The sequence below is a fragment of the Carcharodon carcharias genome, chromosome 12, assembly GCF_017639515.1.
Source record: "Carcharodon carcharias isolate sCarCar2 chromosome 12, sCarCar2.pri, whole genome shotgun sequence".
Classification (NCBI taxonomy): domain Eukaryota; kingdom Metazoa; phylum Chordata; class Chondrichthyes; order Lamniformes; family Lamnidae; genus Carcharodon; species Carcharodon carcharias.
In genome coordinates this window covers 65,989,327-66,010,091 of record NC_054478.1, presented here as the reverse complement: position 1 = coordinate 66,010,091, position 20,765 = coordinate 65,989,327, and the positions used below count along the sequence as shown (strand labels likewise).

General features: G+C 42.4%; 1 protein-coding gene across 9 annotated transcripts in view; it reads right to left on the bottom strand.

The window, feature by feature from the left end:
* Window positions 1-20,765, bottom strand: part of baz2ba (bromodomain adjacent to zinc finger domain, 2Ba) — a 313,230-nt gene that overhangs the window by 167,645 nt on the left and 124,820 nt on the right. The window lies entirely within an intron of this gene.

Genomic DNA, 20,765 nt, shown 5'->3' with positions numbered 1-20,765 from the left:
AATTTAGAGAATGCATAAGATCTCCACCTCAGTTACTACAGATTTCTACATTGTTTTCTATCACATTGCTATCAAAAAATACATTTTAATTAAGTTCAGGAAAATGGTGGCATCAAAAGAGTACAGTTCCTCAGTAGCATATTCCCTACCAGTAAAAAGCTGATGTCCACACAAGTGTAATTTTGGATGATCAGTGGTGAGTTTAGAAGGGGAAAGCGAGCTCTTATGGTGCAAAATGTACATTTTCGAAGGTCAAGGGCATGTCCCTTCCTTCCAAAGAAATCTTGACTCATTATTGAACTTTTCAGCATTTAAAGGTTTGCTACGATATGGCATTTGAAGCTACATGAACCAAATCCATATATGAACACCATTCCACAATAAATCCCATCAGATAAATTACTTTTGATTTCAAATACTGCGCCACTGTACACTTTACATTTCAGTTGGATACCTCCATATATTTCAGCCTTTTCAAAATCATACAGGAAAAAAAATAGCAGTACTCGAGTGTAGTTGTGCCCTCTTGTGGCCATCCATGTAATTACATATACAAGGCAAACTGAATTAAACTAGTTTTCATTTACTGACGACCATTTTGTCCACACAAGTGATTTTTGTCTGTAAAGGTATGACAAATTTGGCTGTGAGGATGCGATCAATGATACCCTAACTGAAACCATTTAGATTGGAGCTAACCGACTCAGGAACCCAAGTTTTCTTTGTTGAGAAACAGGCTTAAAATCTGGTCTAAAAACTGTGTGTTGTATACGTGGATGGTCTGACCAAGATGGCTGCAGCTACAGGAATTGTCAGGCAACTGAGGGGGTACTGATGTGACCAAGAGTCTTTTGGTGTATACATGGAGCGGCTAGCAATATTTCTCATTGCTAACAATATTCATGAAGATGCTGATAATCCAGCTATCCAGCTAAAATATAATAATGATGGCAGGATGGGTGACGTGTTGCTGCTGCAGCATATAGGGGCTGCTGGACACCAAGGTGATCCAGAGTCAACACATCTGCAGTAGACGTTTGCAGCTCAAGGAACTTCAGATCCGAGGTAAGGAGCTGGAGTCTGAGCTGCAGACATTGCGCAACATCAGGAAGGGGGAAAGTTACCCGGATACTTTGCCCCAGGAAGCGGTCACACCCCTAAGTTAGGTAATTCAAATTTGGTCTATGATCAGGAGGGTGTGACTGCAGGTGAAGCAGGTATGGGGGCCCAGGGGGTAGTGTTAGAGGAGACTTGGCCCCTGCAACTGTCCAACAGTTACAAGGTTCTTGCAAGCATTGCGGATGAGAGCGGGGACTGCAGGAAGGGTGAGCAAACTGACCATAGCACCTTGGTACAGGGAGCAGTTCAAGTGGTGGACTGGGGGGAGGGGGGTGGAGAAGAGAAGAAAAGCTGCAATATGGAGGAATTTGGGAGACCTCATGCATGAATTCCAAAAAGTTAACATACAAGTTCAGCAGAGTAATAGGGAAGGCAAATGGAATGTTGGCCTTTATTTCAAAGGGAATGGAGTATAAAAATAGGGAAGTTTTACTAAAACTATACAAGGCACTAGTTAGACCACACATAGAATACTGTGAACAGTTTTGGTCCCCTCATCTAAGGAAAGATATCCTGGCATTGGAGGCAGTCCAGAGCAAGTTCACTAGGTTGATCCCAGATCTGGAGGGATTTTCTTATGAGGAGAGGTTGAGTAGGTTGGGCCTGTACTCATTGGAGTTTAGAAGAATGAGAGGCAACCTTATTGAAACATGTAAGATTCTTAGGTGGCTTGACAGGGTGGATGCCGAGAGGTTGTTTCCCCTTCTAGGGCCAGAGGGCTTAATCTCAGAGTAAGGGCTCAGTCGCCCACTTAAGACAGAGATGAGGAGGAATTTCTTCTCTCAGTGGGTGATGAATCTGTGGAATTCTTTACTGCAGAGGGCTGTAAGGGCTGGGTCGTTAAGTTTGTTCAAGGATGAGACAGACAGACTTTTAATCAGTAAGGAAATCAAGCTTTATGGGAAAAAGGCAGGAAAGTGGAGTTGAGGATTATCAGATCAGCCATGATGCTTACTTCTGCTCCTATGTCTTATGGTCTATCAACCAGTGTTGGAAAGAAAAAGGATGACATTATTGACTGAAGCAGGCCCAGAGGTGTATGAGACACTGAAGGTCCCAATAAAGCCAAGAAATGCCGTTGTCGGACATTTTGATTAATTTGAGCGGCACAACAACCCTAAACTTTTGGAGATTACAGAAAGCTATCATTTTGGAACTAGGAATCAGTTGTCCATTAAGGACATTGGAGACTTGATCATAGCCTTGAAAAAGCTGCTCATTCATTGTATTTTGGAGAGTTTCAAGACAACACGATGCAGGACAGATTTGTTCGTTTTTTAAAAAGTGAGTGCATTGGCTGTAAGTTAATGTCACCCAGAAGGAAAAGAACAGTAAAAATTGGGAAGAAAAAATACTGGTCCGTATGGTCTTGTACACTTTAACATGGAACACCAGTAAAACTGGGAAATAAGAGCACTGGTCCAAACTGTTTTTTTCCTTCTGGGCATTGCCAAGGTTGACTTTTCAAATAGTTTGCCAAACAGCATTGTCCATGGGCATGGCGGAACTTGGCTCGAGAGAAGTTAGAGTTAACAACCAAAAGGTGTCTGAATTAAATAAGCTGCAGATGAGTAAGGAGGCCCCAAGACAGCAGTTGGTAGTAGCAATGGTACAACAATGTCCTGTTACCAGTGCTCAGGCCAACATTAGGTACAGAGTTGTCCATTTGGGAAGGTAGAGTACTACAGCTGCGAGAAGGTGGGTCATCTTGCTAAGGCATGTCACAGTAAGGTAACTGGAGAAAATGGCAATCGCTTCATAAGGCTGTTGAAAGACAGCAGGTCAAAGAGGGGTCAGTTGAGATCCATGCAATCAGAAGCACAAGGATGTCCAATAGAAATTTGCAGGGCACCATGGTCCAAGAATTTTGAATGGAGAATGGAAAGAAGCTGCCATAAGTACCTTTGCAACCATGGAAATAGCCAACTAGAGTGTGGCACAGGTTGCACAGATTTTGCAGAATTTGAAGGGCAACAGTTATAGCCATTCAAAGTGCGTTTCCGATGAATCTTTGCATAGTTTGTTTGCTGCTTGTGGGTTTCCAGAGGAAACTGTGTTTAACAATGGCCTGCAGTTTTGTTCAAGAGTTTGCACAATTGATGAGAATGAATGGGATAAAACACACGAGAGTTCCACCATATCATCCTGCTTCCAATGGAGCAGCAAAGAGCACACAATGCAAATTGTTAAATATGCTCTTGTTAAACAAACGCTAGGTGCAAATTTGAAGAAAAGTCAGTTTTTGTTGGATGACAGCCTGGTAAAGTTTATTTATTGTAACACACTTCACACTACTAACAGCACTACGCCAGCTGAATTGTTTCTTCGAAGACAGCTCAGAATAAGTTTTTCATTGCTAAAGCCACATTTAGCAGAGTCAGTAGAAGAGAAACAATCCAAACAGAAAGAGAATAATTATAGGGGTAGAGTGAGGGAAAAAAGCCTGAAGTTGAACCAGAAGGTTAGAGTGAAGAATCATGATCATAAGTGGTTGCAGTTATTCTCAGGAAGTGAAAATATTTGGTCCATACACATATTTGGTCAGGCATTTGCTCGTGGAAAGGTTAGGTTTGTACACATAAATCATGTTGTACCTTCAGAGGTTCCCAAAAATGAGACAAGTTGAGAAGAATCAAATGAGTCTGATGAATCAGATAGTTTGGACACAAGTACCAATAGTTACTCCAACACAAGTCATACCAGAAATCAGTGCAGATCCAAGTCAGTCACACAGACATGACTGATGAAGTAGAAAATTCAATTGAAGGTCAAGGTCAAAATCAGCCTCTCCTCAGACTTAAGCCAAGATGGGTCAAGGCCCTTCCCCAAATTCTGAAAGTTTGGATTAGAAAGGAGGTATCCTCCTAGAAATAGGAAAGCAGTAGTTAACTTTCATTTGTAAATAAATAAAAACAAGAAATGTATCAAGCTTATGTGGAATGCAAGCATATTGTAACTTATTGAGGGAGGAGTGTAATAGCACCCTCTTGTGGCCATTCATGTATAAGGCAAAACTGGATTAAACTAGTTCTCGATTACCGACAGCCATGTTGCCCACACTAGTACTGTTGTCCATAAAGATTTGCCATCTAGAAACAAAGCGCAAAATGTAAAAAAAAGCAATCAGGAAGGATAATTCTTGAAAGTTGAAACACCCCATTTCGTAGAAAGTGTCCAACTGATACTTTACACTCTCTTATATAACAATACCCTGAAACCTGCAACTTTTCCTCTTACATCAATGTTTATGACAAATTCTCTGAATGAACACAAAAACTGCTCTGGTATTTTAGACTCAGGTGGAGTAGGTTGTTAAATAGGCTGCACAATTAAAATAATATTTTTTGGCACAAGCCTGACTGGAATAAAATTCAGAAATTCAAGCAGGAAACCAACAAAAATATGTTTTTGTAGCTCTTAGTATTAAAAGATAAATGAATTTATAAATGCCCATTAACTAGAACCTGTAAAGCATTACTTACAACAAAACAGATTATTTATTAGTTTATCATTAAATATCTTGGACTAGTTCAATGTCAAATCTATCATTTCAACTTTATGTAGCCACGTGATGTGTTTCAACTGAACTTTTAATTGGACTACAAACTTTCCCCGGACTACTCTTTGAGCTCTCGAATTTAGTTGATTTCATTCATCTTCCTCCATAGTTTTATAACCATAGCTGCATAATTGCAATTATTCTCTGATCCAACCATGTAAAATAATCTGAGCCATGCTACTCCCATAACTGTCACTCACCCAATTGGTGCTGCAGTGATTTGTATGAACTCAGCAGCCCCCTTCCCCACAGCAAACTAACGATAGGCATCTGGCATGAGGAGCACAAGTGAGGTCTGGAATCACTGTGCAAAATCACAGCAGTCATGTAATTTAAAAGGAAACTGGCACTTGATGCCCACAAAATAAATTTGCATTGTCTGATATGCCATCACTTTCTTCCACAAAATGGAAATATTGAAAACACTCAAACCAAATAGTAAGGGTTCCAAAAAAACCCTTGCCCTGAATTTTAATTTGTTTATTCCTGCCTATAAATCCTTCCAGCAGTTTAGTTTTGATTACCAGCACAGTAAAATGTGTGTATATACATGCTGTGCAGTTTTTTATACTTCATTCCACCCAACACACCACCCAGTTCTTTACATTATAGAGCCATTATAGCAATAAGTGAGTGCAAAATTGTCACACCACTGGAATATTAGGAGAGGCTGGCAGCAATTGCATTTTTGGCACCATTGATTTTTATTTCAGTATGCAAGGGCAGAAAATTATTTTTTGTTATAGTTGTAGGCATAAACATAAGAAGTCTCCTAAATGTCAAGCACATAGCATTTAAAGTAGCAAATAGAAATTCAATTTCAAGGTTGATTCAATTCCCAATTGCAATTATAAATGGAAATCTAAAAATTTCTTCTGCAATACCCAGATTTTAAAAAGCTGTACACGTATGATCACACCCATTAAATATGACCACATCTATTAAATGGCCCAAAATAAGCCACAGAGACAAGGAATTTGAATGTTACCACCATAACAGATATGAAAAGATTAGACCATTTGACTCATCAAGAACTTCTGGCTTTTAATCCAGGTTAATGACATCAGATGCAAGCAATGCTTACATTGCAAAATCACTCCAAATGTGGACCAACATGAAACCTACCACGTAAGCAAACAAAACCCACTTCTTTTGTTCAAGTTTATACAGCACTTGAACATCTAAATGTAAAATAGAAATTTTGAACACGCATTCCCAAGTTTAGCAAATGTCTGAATTAATTTAAATGGTATATCTATTGCAAGTTCATGTCCTAAAGAAACAGTTAAAACCATGAATTGGATTTCCATCCTGGATGGATCAACATCTAGGGGGGTTACCAATGACCAGAAACTGAACTATACTAGCCAAATGAATACTGTGGCTACAAGAGCAGCTCAGAGGTTAGGACCCCTGCAGCAAGTAACTCACATCTTAACTCCCCAAAGCCTATCCACCATCTCCAAGGCACAAGTCAGGAGTGTGATGGAATTCTCCCCATTTGCCTGGATGAGTACAGCTTCCACAACTCTCAAGAAACTGGACATGTCCAGGACAAAGCAGCCCACTTGATTGGCACCCCATCTGCAAATATTCACTCCCTCCACCACCAATGCACTGTGGCAGCCATGTGTACCATCTACAAGATGCACTGCAGAAACTCACCAAGGCGCCTTAGACAGCACCTCCAAACCCACGATCGCTACCATCTAGAAAGGCAAGGGCAGCAGACATATGGGGACACCATCACCTGGAAGTTCCCCTGCAAGCCACTCCCCATTCTGACTTGGAAATATATCACTGTTCCTTCACTATCGCTAGGTCAAAATCCTGGAACTCCCTTCCTAACAGTACTATAGGTGTACCTACATGATAGGGACTGTAGCAGTTCAAGAAGGCAGCTCACCACCACCTTCTCAAGAGCAATTAGGGGTGGGCAATAAATGCTGGCCTAGCCAGCGATGCCCACACCTCATGAACGAATACAAGAAAATTTTACCTCTTTTCCCTCCTTACACGCCCATTCCGCATGAAAACTGATAAATTTACTTAAATCTTTAGAACTGCTCAGCAGGCCTGGCAGCATCTTTGTAGAGAGAAACAGAGTTAATGTTTCAGTTCTGCAGCCTTTTTCCAACAGCCAAGGGCCCCAATAACACCCCAGTTATAGTGATAAAATGAAAGGACACAGACCCAAAGTATCAACTGTTTCTTTCCCCAGAGATAACACCAGGCTTGCTGAGTTTTTTCAGCATTTTTTGCTCTTAGTTTCAATATCCAGCATCCACAGTATTTTAACCTTAAACCATATTGAAAGTTTTTGCTCCGTACTTCCTACAAAACTGAGAAAGCTTTAAGAAAACTCATTTTTCCACAGATTATAGAAAAACAAAAATGACGCATTGTACCAGGCAAGCTTCTAAAGCCAAAACATATTTTCTAGAATCGTCAGTTTGCTCAAACTATTCGTGATGAAGGCAATGTTAGTGTGGCTCATTAGTATGGTATTGTGTAAAACTGCTTGAAAACTTACTGTAACTGTCATATTAATTGAAATTGACCAGGCATGTTTCTTGTTTACACTTACACAATTGTTGGTTCATTGCTGAGATTTACCACAGATCTAAATAGGGAAAACAAGGGAATCTTTAGAAAATTAAATAGTTTGTCCAGTATTTTTCAAGGTCTACTGCCTATGAAGGAAAACATTTCTTGATGAACAGAATAGATGTTCTGATTGTGGAAAAATATTTTTGCATTTATACAAAGTGAGCAACAATTTGTCTCTTTCTTAAAGACGCTCTCCCGTACATTTAAAGCATTGTGTGTGTTTAATTTCAGAAGTCACAGCTAAAATATTCATTGGGATGCTAGCATAACGAATATTTTACTGGACAGTAATCAAGAGGCCTGGACTAATCATCTTGAGACAAAAGTTCAAATTCCATTATGACAGCTAGGACATTTAAATTCAGTCAATTAAATAAATCTCAAAAAAAAAAGCTAGCATCAATAATGGTGGCCAAGTAAAAAAACCTATCTGGTTGACAAATGTCCTTTAGGGAAGGAAATCTGCCACCTTTACCTGGGTTGGCCTACATGTGGCTCCAGTCCCACAGCAACGTTTTTGACTCTTAACTGTCCTCTGAAATGGGCTAGCAAACCACTCCATACCAAACCACTATGACGAAGTAACTTTCAACACATAAACTACAGTGGTTGAAAGCGGCAGCTCACCATCACTTTCCCAAGGACAAACAGTTATAGGCAATAAATGCTGGCCTTGCCAGTGACATCCATATACCATGACTGAATAAAAACAAAATTATGTCCATCAAGCAAAGATAAATTGTAAAATATAGATTTTTGGCAAGATGCAAAACTTTAAAATATACACTGCAGCATTTATCCCAGAACTACTTCTGAGGATCTCTCTTAGTCACATACAAGAATTCCAAACTTTATACTGAATGGATGGAAAAGAAAAAAGATTGTATAAGGACAGTCGTTTTTGTAGAAGTGATGACTCAGTTCCAATAGAGTGCCCTTATAGTTCAGGAGATATTCTTGAAGGTGGGCCCGAAGAACGAAGCCATGTTGTACTTCAAGAGTGGTCTTCTTCCCATCTTCCCTTAAAAACCAGATGCATCTGTTAGCCTTTAACAATACCAAAGAACACATACTGATGTGCAGGCAGGAGAACCTTCCATCAACAGGAACTGAGGTCTGCAACTTGCTATAGTAATTGAACTACCCAATTCAACTGCTAAACTGAATGCATTATAACAGAAGTTAAATCCAGTACAAATGGGCATTGGGGTACTGTGCAGTTAAATGGTGCTGCCACCAGTGATGCTTCAGGGTTGCCAACCTATCTGCTTACCCACTGACCAGATTTCCCCAATGATCCTGGCCATTTTCCAATGAACTCAAATGCATCAATGGCTTAACCTTTATCCTCATGCCTCCGGCAACACCACAATCCTTCTGTATCCTCCTTAATACAAACATTGGTGGGTGTATGTCAGGAGCACATGGAGCCATTTTAGCTAACAAATATCAAAACAACTTTCAGGTGTTGGACGCTTGTTGCTTGAACATTTGTATGCTTTCATGCCAGCACCACCTAGTCATTTCCACAACCAATATGGAAACACAACTTCCTGACAAATATTCTCATCATCATTAGAACACCCAACTGTGGATTTCAAAACATACTTCAACTAATGTCTCAACGACAGAGAAGCTCACTTTGACTTATTTTAAGGTGGTTAGTCTTCTACTCCAAGACCTGGAGTGAGAGCAACATTAGTAGAATATTTAAGTGCTCCATAATATGTTTAAGCCAAACATTTAGACTTCCATGTTTGTTACACAATTGCAGAGTACTAAGCAGTGATTACTTAAAAAATCAATGGAAGTTTCAAACATGGCCAACCCTTTCAACCAGAACAAAACTTAGAGTTTTAAATAAGTGAGAATCAAGTATTTAAAATTCATTTTTATCTCAGTGCTTCAGAAATCATGCAAAATCAATGAGATCCAATTGAACTTACATAACACAAATTTGTGTCAGGTTTGAATTGTGCTATTTAATCACCTTCCAAACTTCATTCATTATGCCAACTCATGTTAGGAACATAGTATCCATATAAGTTTTAGGATTAACAAACTTCTTCAGCGCATATGACCCACAGACACAAGTAAAAAGGTTAATTGAAAGGGAGTAGATAAACAAAAGCTGCTTTTGTGCAGCAACTCATTCAGGTTGAATCCTATGAGACAAGCACCCATGGGCCAACTTTTAGCATACAGACAAGATACATTATTCAGGTGGAAAAATGATACTTATAAAAAGTGTTTGAGAATCAGGTTCAGTAATTTATGAACATGGGGAGTTATTTACAGTGCTGATCTCCCAGAATCCAACTGAAAACAACAAGCTGTAGGACACAGACAGCTTTAGAAACTGGACTGGAAGTCCCAGCAGAGCAAACCTTTGATGATACAACTGATTATTACTGCCAGAATTAACAGTTCCTGCACCTAAAAGGAAAATATCTAAATCCTAATTGACTAGCACATTTCATTTGAGGTCATCAAATTGCTGGGTTGTACTGATCTACTGTCTTGTTCCCATGGCCAAAAGCGCTAACAGCACTGTGTTCAGTTGCACTCTGTACACGACAATCATAGAAATAATGAAAAGGTTACCAGATTTCTCTCGGTGTTTTAACTTGTGCATCTAAAAAATCTAATAAATCAGCGTAACTATCATTTTGCCTTTCCTTCTCAAATATTCATTTCTTGCCTTTTTTGCTGCTTTCCATTATGCTTCTCACTTTCTGAATGCCACGCTACACAATTCTTTCTGTGGTATTCCCATGCTATGCTCTACTTTCATATCAAGTATACAAGCTGTTTTTTCAGAAACCTTGAACATTTATGATATTTCTGGACACAAAGGAATCACTTACTTAAAGCCTATGTAAAACTTTTTTTTCCCTGGATGCACATAAATTTAGAAACACAATGGCCAAGTCAACTAAAGGCTTCAACAAAAAAAAGCCTTAACTTAACACATTGTTCACTCCAACTTTCTTGTTTGAGAAATTAAAGAACCTCAAACCGGTATTTTCCAAATTGCTATGTGAGAAAATCCTATGTAAATATTAACATCCAAGCCCCCCAAGCCCCAGTTGATTCTTGCCAATGCCAAGGTATTACCATAGGAGCTACTGGCTTAAATTCCAAAAGACAGCATCAGCTATTCAAAAGGTAGCACTAGTCTCATTGCAAAAAGATGTTTATTGGCGCTAGCAGATCTCATGAGCAGCCTCAGATCCAAAGAACAGCTGTACTGTTTAGTTAGAAATATTCAAGTCTCTTGAAAGCTACTGCTCAGTTACACCCTATGAGAATGCAGGTAATAATAAAGGCTTTTGAACTGCTGGGGCCAACTAGAAGTTAGCAAATTGTTTGTAAATTTCAAATTCCAAGTCAGAATAACTCACAATTAAATCACTTGTTTTCTTCCTCTTTTTAGAAACAAACTATTTAGCATCCATAGCAAATTGCATCATCTGGAACATATTGTAATACACAAATGCCAAGCTCAATATATAGGTAAAAACAATAAATTAAAATCTGATGCATTTGTGAATCCGGGATCCAAATTTGAAAAGCTTAAATACAACCAGATATAATGAATTTATAAAACTGCCAGTGTTACATGCAAGCTGGAAACAAAGCTGTATTTTGCCATGTGCCACTGATGATAAACCAGGTTCTGTATATATGTGCATATTCATGGCTCAAGCACTTAACAGGTTCAGCTAATTGCACTGGTTTACTTTAATTATATCAATTTGCTCAAATAACCTATTAATAAAGCCCAACCAAAAGCATTGACAAAAGCATTGACAAAACAGATAAAATGAGTAAACAGCAACAAGTAAGCACCAAAGGCCACCTACCCAAATCACTTTTCTATATTTAAAATATTCAGCAATCCCCACTGAAAATTTGACTTGGGCAGTTTCAACTCCCATTCCTCAAGAATTGCAAGTCTCGAGTGCACCACACCAACCCATGTCACATTAAGATGGGGTGGGGCGTGGCAGATAATCCACAAATAGTGGTAGTTACAAACAGCAGGTGGGGGGAAAACACATGAAAAATAAAAGTCTAAACCATTAAAAATTGCTATCCTATCTTTTGGGTGCACTTAAATCTGAACTGACATTTGTATATTTTCTCACCTCCCACACACAAAGCATAACGGGTCATCCAATTCTTGTCAAAATAAACTGAAATGCAACATCTAGGACAACCTACCAAACATTTGACGGGAAAAGTCCAGACAAGGTCTGGAGTCAAAAAGAGAAAAACTAGATCTAATCACTTGATCAAAAACAAATCAGGGCAATAAACATACAAGGGCAGAAAAAAGTGTAACTCTATCAATTATACTGTAAAAATTGTAAATAAATGGTTTAATTTGTATTTTTCTTCTAGCTTTATGTGTTTTGTTCATTTCTTATCATCTTTAAAGCTGAGGGTGTGAGGATGTATATCTGGTGTTTAGCACTCCTGTGGGGTGGGTGCAGAAATGGGGCAGGGCAGGTGCCTCCAACACCACGGCCCCCCGTGTATAAAGGGGTGGGTGGGTGGAGCATTTTCACATTCCTGCTGATTTAAAAGGCTGCACTCCTGAGCAGGCTCTATTCTTACTAGGAGCAACCCTAAGTAAAACAGTGTAAATACAGGTCTAAGCCCAGATCCATCAGCCCATGCTTACATGCTGACAGGCCCCAGCAGAACCACTAGTGTAGGCTTCCCTGGAGCCCTTTCAGGTGAACCTCAACCTCCAGGTTCGAGCATAAGTGGGCTTCCCAAAAGTTGGGGTACCACCGTGGTCCTCATTAGCGTCGAATTTGTCAGCGTTAGCCATGATTAGGAATGCAAGATCTGGGCCGTCATGTCCAAGCTATTATGAACCGGTTAGGAACCAGTTACCCATTAGGAGGATAAAGCCACAAGATCCCATGGTTTTAAATAAACTTTATACAAAGTCAGAAAAGTAAAACAATCTACAATATCTTTGCTTTTATCTACAATATCTATCTTGTACACCAACATTCAGAATTTACATGAAGAATACAAATTAACAGGCAAACTGCAGTTCAACACACCATATTGTGCATTAAATGGCAGATGCAACTTCGACAGATACCATAAGATTTCTCAGCAAACCACCCAGGCATCAGTAACCACTGTGAGTCACAAAGTCCCGTTACAACTCTGTCTCCCCTCACAAGGGATTTCAACTCTTCACTTTCAAAGTTATAGTTTCTGAATTGTCTTGAAAGCTGCTCCAACTTGAACTGCCTCAATGGCTGCCATTTTCTGATGGTTCAATCCCTTCTCTTGAGATTGTGTTCCACAGGATTCACAAAGCTGCACTCCCACCTCTAATTACCAGCACAATTCTAGATCTTTCGCAGGCCGCTAGCTTCACTGAGCTGGCGCTGACCCAGAGTTTTTCTGAATTCCAGTCTCTAAGCCGCACAGAGCTATAAATGGCTCCCGGGGCTTCTCCTGAGCCAAAAATGCTTCCAGCACAGAACCAGCAACTTTCTGCTACCTCCTTAGCTCCCCAGGAATTCTCTGAGCCCTAAATGCCTGGAGCCTGTTGATCGTAGCACCTTTTTGGTATCCAGGCTCTTCCCCTGCTGCAGAACACACTCTCTCCCAACAAAAACACAGATAAATTGAAAGCAGAGAACCTTCTTAAACTCCACCCATCTCCATGATGACATAACAAAAACAGAATTACCTGGAAAAACTCAGCAGGTCTGGCAGCATCGGCGGAGAAGAAAAGAGTTGACGTTTCGAGTCCTCATGACCCTTCGACAGAACTTGAGTTCAAGTCCAAGAAAGAGTTGAAATATAAGCTGGTTTAAAGTGTGTGTGTGGGGGGCGGAGAGATAGAGAGACAGAGAGGTGGGGGGGTGGTGTGGTTGTAGGGACAAACAAGCAGTGATAGAAGCAGATCATCAAAAGATGTCAACGACAATAGTACAATAGAACACATAGGTGTTAAAGTTAAAGTTGGTGGTATTATCTAAACGAATGTGCTAATTAAGAATGGATGGTAGGGCACTCAAGGTATAGCTCTAGTGGGGGTTTTTTAAAATTTTTTTATAATGGAAATAGGTGGGAAAAGGAAAATCTTTATAATTTATTGGAAAAAAAAAGAAAAGGAAGGGGGAAACAGAAAGGGGGTGGGGATGGGGGAGGGAGCTCATGACCTAAAGTTGTTGAATTCAATATTCAGTACGGATGGCTGTAAAGTGCCTAGTCGGAAGATGAGGTGTTGTTCCTCCAGTTTGCGTTGGGCTTCACTGGAACAATGCAGCAAGCCAAGGACAGACATGTGGGCAAGAGAGCAGGGTGGAGTGTTAAAATGGCAAGCGACAGGGAGGTTTGGGTCATTCTTGCGGACAGACCGCAGGTGTTCTGCAAAGCGGTCGCCCAGTTTACGTTTGGTCTCTCCAATGTAGAGGAGACCACATTGGGAGCAACGAATGCAGTAGACTAAGTTGGGGGAAATGCAAGTGAAATGCTGCTTCACTTGAAAGGAGTGTTTGGGTCCTTGGATGGTGAGGAGAGAGGAAGTGAAGGGGCAGGTGTTGCATCTTTTGCGTGGGCATGGGGTGGTGCCATAGGAGGGGGTTGAGGAGTAGGGGGTGATGGAGGAGTGGACCAGGGTGTCCCGGAGGGAGCGATCCCTACGGAATGCTGATAAGGGGGGCGAAGGGAAGACGTGTTTGGTGGTGGCATCATGCTGGAGTTGGCGGAAATGGCGGAGGATGATCCTTTGAATGCGGAGGCTGGTGGGGTGATAAGTGAGGACAAGGGGGACCCTATCATGTTTCTGGGAGGGAGGAGAAGGCGTGAGGGCGGATGCGCGGGAGATGGGCCGGACACGGTTGAGGGCCCTGTCAACGACCGTGGGTGGAAAACCTCGGTTAAGGAAGGAGAACATGTCAGAGGAACTGTTTTTGAATGTAGCATCATCGGAACAGATGCGACGGAGGCGAAGGAACTGAGAGAATGGGATGGAGTCCTTACAGGAAGCGGGGTGTGAGGAGCTGTAGTCGAGATAGCTGTGGGAGTCGGTGGGTTTGTAATGGATATTGGTGGACAGTCTATCACCAGAGATTGAGACTGAGAGGTCAAGGAAGGGAAGGGAAGTGTCAGAGATGGACCACGTGAAAATGATGGAGGGGTGGAGATTGGAAGCAAAATTAATACATTTTTCCAAGTCCTGACGAGAGCATGAAGCGGCACCGAAGTAATCATCAATGTACCGGAGAAAGAGTTGTGGAAGGGGGCCGGAGTAGGACTGCAACAAGGAATGTTCCACATACCCCATAAAGAGACAGGCATAGCTGGGGCCCATGCGGGTACCCATAGCCACACCTTTTATTTGGAGGAAGTGAGAGGAGTTGAAGGAGAAATTGTTCAGCGTGAGAACAAGTTCAGCCAGACGGAGGAGAGTAGTGGTGGATGGGGATTGTTCGGGCCTCTGTTCGAGGAAGAAGCTAAGGGCCCTCAGACCACCCTGGTGGGGGATGGAGGTGTAGAGGGATTGGACGTCCCTGGTGAAGAGGAAGCGGTTGGGGCCAGGGAACTGGAAATTGTTGATGTGACATAAGGTGTCAGAGGAATCACGGATGTAGGTGGGAAGGGACTGGACAAGGGGAGAGAGAAGGGAGTCAAGATAAAGAGAAATGAGTTCTGTGGGGCAGGAGCAAGCTGAGACGATCTGTCTACCGGGGCAGTTCTGTTTGTGGATTTTGGGTAGGAGATAGAAGCGGGCCGTCCGAGGTTGGGCGACTATCAGGTTGGAAGCTGTGGGAGGGAGATCCCCAGAGGAGATGAGGTCAGTGACAGTCCTGGAAACAATGGCTTGATGTTCAGTGGTGGGGTCATGGTCCAGGGAGAGGTAGGAGGAAGTGTCTGCGAGTTGACGCTCAGCCTCCACGAGGTAGAAGTCAGTGCGCCAGACAACAACAGCACCACCCTTGTCAGCGGGTTTGATGACAATGTCAGGGTTGGCCCTGAGAGAATGGAGTGCAGTAAGTTCAGAGAGAGACAGGTTAGAATGGGTGAGAGGAGCAGAGAAATTGAGACGACTAATGTCGCGCCGACAGTTCTCAATGAAAAGATCGAGAGAAGGTAAGAATCCAGAGGGAGGGGTCCAGGTGGAGGGAGAATATTGGAGATGGGTAAAAGGATCCGTTGAACTGGGAGAGGACTCCTGCCCAAAGAAGTGAGCCCGGAGACGAAGACGGCGGAAGAAGAGTTCAGTATCATGCCGAGCCCGAAATTCATTGAGGTGAGGGCGTAAGGGTATGAAACTCAGTCCTTTGCTGAGCACTGAACGTTCAGCATCGGAGAGGGGAAGGTCAGGGGGTATACTGGGGTTGGGATTGGAAGAAAGGGTGGGGACGGAGGGACAGGCAGGGGTGGAGGGTCCTAGATGGGTGTTGGTGTCGATGAGTTGTTGGAGCTTGCGTTCCTTAGCACTTGAGAGAAAGAGAAAAAGTTTCTTGTTGAGGCGTCGGATGAGCCGAAGGATAAAATGAAACTGGGGGCACGCGCAGCTTTGAAAAAGGGTACGGCGGTGCTGCTGGAGGGAGAGGTCGAGTGTGTTCATATGGCGGCGCATGGCACTGAGTGTGGATTTCAGAATGTGACGGGAACAGCAGTCCGAGAAACGTTTTATGTCCCGGAGATACCTGTAATCCTGGGTGGGTTCGAAACATGAGGGGTGGAATTTCAGTTGAAATCCACGTGGGGTAAGTCGGAGACGGAGACAGTCACTGAGAAAGGAGATATGGCTGTGAAAGCGGGTTTTAGTAAACACCTTGTCAAACACTAGGAGGGAAATGGAAAGCAAGGAAGGTGAGCAAGACAGCAGAGAGATACGGAAATCTTGTCGGAGAGAGGAACAGAACTTCTTCAAGGAGGTAGGCATTTCTTGAAGAGCAGTGGCAGTCAATTAAACACAGAGATAAAAACAAAAAAACTGCGGATGCTGGAAATCCAAAACAAAAACAGAATTACCTGGAAAAACTCAGCAGGTCTGGCAGCATCGGCGGAGAAGAAAAGAGTTGACGTTTCGAGTCCTCATGACCCTTCGACAGAACTTGAGTTCAAGTCCAAGAAAGAGTTGAAATATAAGCTGGTTTAAAGTGTGTGTGTGGGGGGCGGAGAGATAGAGAGACAGAGAGGTGGGGGGGGTGGTGTGGTTGTAGGGACAAACAAGCAGTGATAGAAGCAGATCATCAAAAGATGTCAACGACAATAGTACAATAGAACACATAGGTGTTAAAGTTAAAGTTGGTGGTATTATCTAAACGAATGTGCTAATTAAGAATGGATGGTAGGGCACTCAAGGTATAGCTCTAGTGGGGGTTTTTTAAAATTTTTTTATAATGGAAATAGGTGGGAAAAGGAAAATCTTTATAATTTATTGGAAAAAAAAAGAAAAGGAAGGGGGAAACAGAAAGGGGGTGGGGATGGGGGAGGGAGCTCACGACCTAAAGTTGTTGAATTCAATATTCAGTCCGGATGGCTGTAAAGTGCCTAGTCGGAAGATGAGGTGTTGTTCCTCCAGTTTGCGTTGGGCTTCACTGGAACAATGCAGCAAGCCAAGGACAGACATGTGGGCAAGAGAGCAGGGTGGAGTGTTAAAATGGCAAGCGACAGGGAGGTTTGGGTCATTCTTGCGGACAGACCGCAGGTGTTCTGCAAAGCGGTCGCCCAGTTTACGTTTGGTCTCTCCAATGTAGAGGAGACCACATTGGGAGCAACGAATGCAGTAGACTAAGTTGGGGGAAATGCCTTTCAAGGTTCACTGAATCCTTTTTGACTAATTTAGCTCTAACTCCCAAAACATCTCTCTGGACTACACTTCTTTGCGAGTGGTATAGACATCATATGTCCAGTTAGTCCCCTTGCTGTTTTATAGCTCCATCTCTTCTATTCTGACTCTATTAAACAAACATGGGTAATCTTCTGAATTAGCATTTTCTTTTAGGCATTCTGGCAATCTCTAAAGCCCAGCATTTTAGCTTCCTTACCTTCACAACAACAATCTTCCCAGAACTAAATATTACCTCTAAAATATGAACCATGAGCTGGATATTCGTCACAGCGCTCATACTCTTGCACAAGGCAGAGTTCTTCAAGTAAAATGCTGCAATAAAATTAAAATATTAAAATAATTCACTTATTTGTTTCTTGTTCATATGTCTTTAGTTCTTATTTTACATTGAGACAAAGTATGATGGCAAATGTGACAAACTGGAGTGCACACTGCACACAAGACTTTTAACCCACTACTACTCAATCTCCGATGGTGGTTCACTCAGGATAATAAGGCCAACGTAATCTTCCAGTGAAGTGAATTTTTAAGGGCAAGAAACAATTGGATCAAGGCACACAATCATAAGACAATCTGGATTTTGAAGTCATTTCAATGGAAATAGTTTGCACACTTGATTGCATTATTGACGATGCCTTCCGTCATATGCTGATAATTGAGATTAGATGAACGGGGCAGTAATTGGCCAGATTGGCTTTGTCCTGCTTTCTGTGGACAGGCTGTCTGGGCAAATTTCCACGTTACGGGGGTAGATGCAAGTGCTGTAGCTATCCTTGAATAGCTTGGCTGGAGGCACAGCCCGTTCTGGAGCACAAGTCTTCAGCACTTCAGCGTGATGTTGTCAGAGTCCATAGCCTTTCCCGTGTCCAGTGCACTCAACAGTTTCTTGATATCACGAGACTGAATCAAATTAGCTGAAGCCTGGCATCTGAGATGAAGACCTCTGGGGGAAGCCAAAATGGATCATCCATTCAATGCATCTGACAGAAGCTGGTTGTGCACACTTCAGCCATGGCTTTGCACTCGTGCTGGGTTTGGCCATCATCCAGGATGGGGATGTTTGTGAAACAGCTAATGGGAGGAGGAAGGTTTAACTACCCACCACCATTCACAACTGGATGGTTGGAAGGACTGTAGTGTTTTGATCTGATTCGTTGGTGGTGGGATCTCTTGGCTCAGTCTATCACATGTTGCTTCTGCTTTTTAGCAAGTTTGTATTTCTGTGCTGTACCTCACTTTTAGGTACGCCTGGTGCTACTGATAGCATGCTCTTCAATGCTCATTTGAATCAGGGCAGTCCCTTGGCTTGATGGTAATAGAAGAGTGAGAGACATGCTGGGCCCTCATAGTTCATAGCACCTTCTGGATGCCCCGTTTTGAAAAACTACAACTGATCGGAATCAATCCTATTTAGAAGGGTGTTACTGTCACGTATCACAAAATGGAAGATCAAAATGGTGGGTTTCCTCATTGTGAATATGGGATTTTGTCTCCAAAAGGGCTGTTGTTGTTGTCACTCCTACTGATACTGTCATGCACAGATGCATTTCCTATAGGTAGAGTGAGAATAAGGTCAACCAAGTTTTTCCCCTCATACAAAAAGTAAAATACTGCGGATGTGGGAAATCTGAAACAAAAACAGAAAATGCTGGAAATATTCAACAAGTCTGACAGCATCTGGGGAGAGAGAAAATTCATTTATGTTTCAGGTCTGTGACTTTTCATCAGAACAAATCTTCAGTGCTATAGCCAGGGATGTTACCAGGACCCTTAGTTTATGATGAAAGGTCACAGACCTAAAACCATAACTCAGTTCGCTCTCCAAAGATACTGCCAGATCTGAGTATTTCCAGCATTTTGTTTTTATTTCAAGTTTTTTCCCCCTTGTTGGCTTTCTCATGACTTGCCACAGGCCCAGTGTGGCAGGCATGTACTTCATGACTTGGCCAACTTAGTTATTAGTGATGCCACTGAGCCACTCGTGATAGGCGTTGAAGTTCCCAGATGAGTACTGATTCATCAGTTGAGGGAGGACGCTAAGTAGTAATGGTAAGGGAGGTTTCCTTGTCCATGCTTCACCTGATGCCATTAGTCAGTGTTGAGGACTCCTAAGGGCAATCTCACCAAACTGCATATCACTGCATAGCTACTTCTGGTTGGTCTGCCCTGCCGGTGGGACAGGGCAAACACAGGAATGTCTCTCCCTATTGGCAATCCCTGCTGTTGAGGATCAGTCTTTCTTGTGGATGGCTGGATAGAAGCAAGATGTTACTGTTGGCTATGGGTTCACAGCAGATTTCTAAGCTCTACCTTAGCCTTGCAGACTCAAAGGTGAGGGCATCAGTTGTCGGCCAGTAAAGGTGGTGGCAGATTGTTGGCTTGAGCAGCTGCCCTCTCCATCCCTCGCTGTTCTCTCTCAGTGGCTGCTCTTGTTGATTGGAAGGTATTGACACCATGTTTCATGACGAATCGCCATATTGATCACAATTGGGTATCTGTTTCCTATGTGCTCATGTTAATAGAGCACATCTTGGAAGCTTTGTCATTGTCATTGAAACATTTCCTTGGGCCACCATGTGAATGCGCTCCCTTGTGTAGCTATGAGTAGAGCGCTTTATTTGGACAATCTTGAGTTGGGCATTCTGATGACATGTCCCATCCATCTGATGTGATGTGAGATTATCATTCCCTCTATACTTGGCATGTCTGTCTTGGAGTATGCTCATTTGTGTTCTTTTGTCCTCCCATAAGACATAGGAGCAGAAATTAGGCTATTCGGCCCATCGAGTCTACTTCGCCATTCAATCATGGCTGATAAGTTTCTCAACCCCATTCTCCCACCTTCTCCCCATAACTTTTGATCCCCTTACCAATCAAGAACCTATCTATCTCGGTCTTAAATACACTCAATGACCTGGCCTCCACAGCCTTCTGTGGCATTGAATTCCATAGATTCACCACTCTCTGGCTAAAGAAGTTTCTCCTCATCTCTGTTCTAAAAGGTCTTCCCTTTACTCTGAGGCTGTGCCCTCGGATCCTAGTCTCTCCTACAAATGGAAACATCTTCCCCACGTCCACTCTATCCAGGCCTTTCAGTATTCTGTAAGTTTCAATCAGATCCCTCCTCATCCTTCTAAACTCCATCGAGTATAGACCCAGAGTCCTCAAACATTCTTCATATGTTAAGCATTTCATTCCTGGGATCGTTCTCGTGAACCTCCTCAGGACCCTCTCCATTTGTGATTCACAAGATACTTAGACAGCGTTGCTGTTGTTGTTCTAGACCTTGATGTGGGGCGGTGAAGGAGGAACCTGGGACATTGGTTGGAAGGTATCATTTGGTGAGTATGTTTATGTAAGGCCGATGCTCAGCTAGTCTGTGGAACAGCTCTCCCAATTTTGGCACCTGTCCTTAGCTGTTGATGAGAAGGACTTTTCAGGATCAACTGGGCGTGCCTTTGTCAAGTTCGATGCCTAGGTCAATGCTGGGTGGTCCATTCTGTTTTATTCTTACCAGACTTTTTCCATGGGAGTTGATACAATTGAGAGTGACTTGCTAGGACATTTGAGAGGGCAGTTAAGAGTTAATTGCTGAGAGTCTGGAGTCACATGTAGGCCAGGCCAGGT